Source organism: Rhagoletis pomonella, unplaced genomic scaffold, assembly GCF_013731165.1.
Source record: "Rhagoletis pomonella isolate Grant_MI unplaced genomic scaffold, Rhpom_1.0 Rhpom_scaffold_00011, whole genome shotgun sequence".
Lineage (NCBI taxonomy): Eukaryota > Metazoa > Arthropoda > Insecta > Diptera > Tephritidae > Rhagoletis > Rhagoletis pomonella.
In genome coordinates this window covers 10,380,456-10,384,353 of record NW_023458565.1, presented here as the reverse complement: position 1 = coordinate 10,384,353, position 3,898 = coordinate 10,380,456, and positions in this window count along the sequence as shown.

Below are 3,898 nucleotides of genomic sequence, written 5' to 3'. Positions count from 1 at the left end.
TTTTTGGCGGTTAAGACCCGACATGGAAGCCTAACTGTCAAAAAAAATTAAGCGAAATATTTTTCAAAAAATTATTTTTTATGCAAAAATGCTCCTGGACCATCCAGATCTACTTATGCATCAAACCGGAAATTTTGAAAAAAATATCGCGAACGTTTTTTTTGCGATTAGGACTCGATATGCCAGCATATCCTTAACTTTTTTGTTACGTTTTTACATCTCTATCAATTTTTGTTTATTATGTGTGTACTTGGGATAGCGGTATTTAGGTTTTTTAATTTAAATTATATATTGTTAATTAAAATATATGGCTTCTTCTGTTTTTTCATCTGGTTCAACATTTTTTAATGAAACTCTGTTCATACCTCTTCAAGAAATTTTTCACAGCTTCATGCAATCTTACAAGCACGTTGGTTCAATTACTTTTTTTTTATCAAAAATGTTTGTGACAATCATTTCGAATTTTGTAAAACCTTTATATGTATTTCTTACTATAAAATCTTTGCTTTTGTATTAAAAATGCTCAAGTTTTGCTTATGTACTTATGTTATGAATAGCCTTAAGCAGTTACACAGTTCACATCACGCATGTGAAAACAATTTTAGAAACCCTTTATTGTGATCATTCTATTAATAATAATTTTAAGCATTTTGAAATTGTTGCTTATTTTGCCATCCGCCTTCATTAAGAGTTCAGATTTTTAAGATTTGTCTATTAATTAACCTTACAAATACTTAAGTGTTTAGTATTAGAATATTTGTTTGCCATTAACCTTTACAATACCATTTTTTTTCAAAATTTTTCAGCGGATTCGTGGTATTCAAACTTTTGAATTTAGTTGCTTTTTTGAAAGTTGCTAAGTTCATAGATTGAGTTGTTTAATTTTTATACATAGCATTAAAATTTTGCGAAGTATTTTTTTATAAGTTCAGCAGTTTTTTTATTGGATGCTCTCCATTGCTTTAAAAATGTTTTGGTTTACCATTTTGAACGCCAATCCATGTTTTTTTTGTAATATAAACTAAATCAGTTTTTGACCAATTCGTTAAGTAAATATATATGTGTATGTATGTATGTACATTTTTATTCTGCTGGCTGAAAAAAAATATAAAATTAGCTAAAAAATGTTTAAGCAAGTTTTATTAAATTTTATTTTATTTATCGTCGTCATCCTGGCCAAACGCCATCAATGGCTTTGTGTTTGAAATTTGTTCTTGTAATACTTTATAATTTATTCTCTCAGATACTCCGATATTATAAAATATAAAAAAATGCCATAAGCATTTAAAAAGTATTTGTCACTTACACTTTTTGCTAAGTGTTTAGGCGTGTTTTCTATTATATTAAATGCCACCTACGAAGATTTTGATGAGAAGATCTTTGATGGAAAAAATACTGCCGAACCTGGATTATATCGAGTGGTAGCCCAACGAGGCCCGCATTGCTCTGAGCCTTTATGTAGCCCATCCAAGGGATACACGACAGAGCTCATAAGAAGTTGGCAGGACTCTCAGGTTGCCATCCACTGGCGTATGTCAAAGGACGTGGACTCTCTGAAAGATAGCTCAACCATAGCCGCGAGGTTTTAGGAACTATCGCTGGATACCTGATTACATAGTAGGTGTCACCTTTGCAAAATGGGACCTCCTGTTCGGATAGACTGCAAGTTCTGTGGGCTGGTGGAGGAAATATCAGAGCATATATTGTACTAAGTCATTGTCGACATATATGTATGTAAGTAGGCTTCCACTTGCACACCTTGGAGAACGATTATTGTCTCGATCGATAATCTGGAAAATGATACTGAAAATGATGATGAAATTGTCCAAAATACAAAAATGAAAAAAAAAAATCAAAAATTTTAAATTTCATCGGAAAAATAGGAATTAAATTTAATAGTTATATAATGATTTTTATTACAAAATTAATAAGCGTTATGGTCGCGGGTCCAAAGAACTAACAGTTTTGGTTTCTGGCGACGGAAAACCTCATTTGGGCCAAATAAAATATTCGTTTGTGTGGAGTCATAAAATATCGATGCTATTTGGTCAAGCCAGAAGCCATCTAAACCTCAAAGCCGTAATCTATAGCAACCAATTCTTTTTTTGTTTTGTATGTGAAGATGTCATAGCCAATCAAACTAAACGCATTTCATTCAAATCAACAACATTTTATGTACTCTTCATAAACAGCTGTTTCTTTTGAAAATTCTAGTAATAATAAAAAAATTAATGTTTTCGTACATATTACAGTATATTCCGTTTAGATGCGAATTTGCTTAGATGCATTTTCCGCTTACGTGCACAAATTTGACAAAATACTGCTTTATAAAATGGATTTTGTACGAAATTTTCACTTTCAGCTGCATTTACGCTTGCAACCCTTTTTCTGTTTTTGAGTAAGTTTTCTTCGATTTGTACGAAAAATACATCTCTTCCAGCACTAAAATTTTTTAAAGGTTATTTTTGCTTGCAACATATCACTTTTTTTGCGCACCTGTGCGATCACCCTCATCTGTAGCGACTAGTGTTAAAGAGACCTTATTCGCATTAATTACTTAAACAAATTTCAAGAAAAACAGTATTCAAACAAATTTTAGAAATTAAAACAAAACAAATCACAGTTATTGTTTTTCCGCTTTCCTGCACATTTCGCTTAAGTGCACCAAATCATTTATACTGTATCAAGCGAAAGATTATCCAGTAACTTGTCACAAAAAAAAAATTCTGAGAACATGACAACATTTGCTTTCAGTGAGAGAAATTAGCAAAGTACGAAAACGCAAAATAAGTAATCGCTAGCAAGATTTATAAACAGCTGAATTATTTTGTTATTTTCCGGAACAATTTCCTAATAAAAAGACTATTTCCAATCTTATTATTATCATATTTTTTACTTGAATAGGCTTATTTTATCAACTTAAACTACAAAAGCACTGCATAAAATTATTTTATTGGTATGAATTGCACCCAACATCATGCCATTGTCTTCTTATTGGCAAATAGATACAAGTAAAAATGTATGCAGGAAAATACAATAAAACCTGCAAGTTCAACTGTAATTTTCGCTCTCTTCATTCTTTCTTTCTTATTACACCGTGCGACAAAAAACAAAAAAAAATTCAAAACACAAGAAACAGTCAATATACTCACGAAACAATGGACCAAATATATATGTATAGTAAAGCTGCGTTATCAGTTTTTCACTCTGACGTTAGGATTTTTTTTAAAGATATGATTAATTCAAAAAATTATTAAAATAATCAGTGGAATGTACAATAACAATATGGGGACCAAATGAAAGAGAAAATTCTGTAAAATTGAAAAACATTAACATTTGGATTACAAGGATAAAAAATTATTGAAAATTCGCTTTTAATTAATTTCATTTTTTTATGTGCATGAAGTTAGGAGGATTTCGAGGATGTGTTCGTGTGTATATTAGTTCTTAATATATATGTATATTTTTTTTTTAAATTAAATATTGCAAATTTTAAAGGATATTCAAGGATTGAATTTTAGAAGGAAATTTTCCATACCCATTCGTCCTTATGCACCAAAAAAATTTAATATCTTTTAATCCTGCAGATTTTCTCTTTTATTTGATATCCACATTATTATTCCACGTTGCATTGAAATTTTTTAATAATTTTTTGAATTAATCATATTTTTGAAATTTCAAAGTTCTTTAAAAAAAATACTGACGTCAGAGTAAAAACTTAAATACGCAGTTTTACTTTACTTTGCCCATATTTTCGCGAATATATTAATTTTTGTGTGTGTAAAATTTATTGTCGCACGGGTTTATCATACAACGTTCACTGTGTATGTTCATGTATGTACGCTTGGGCATTTTTTTTGTACCTTTTTGAAAGAATATTTTATGCCTATATTAGTGC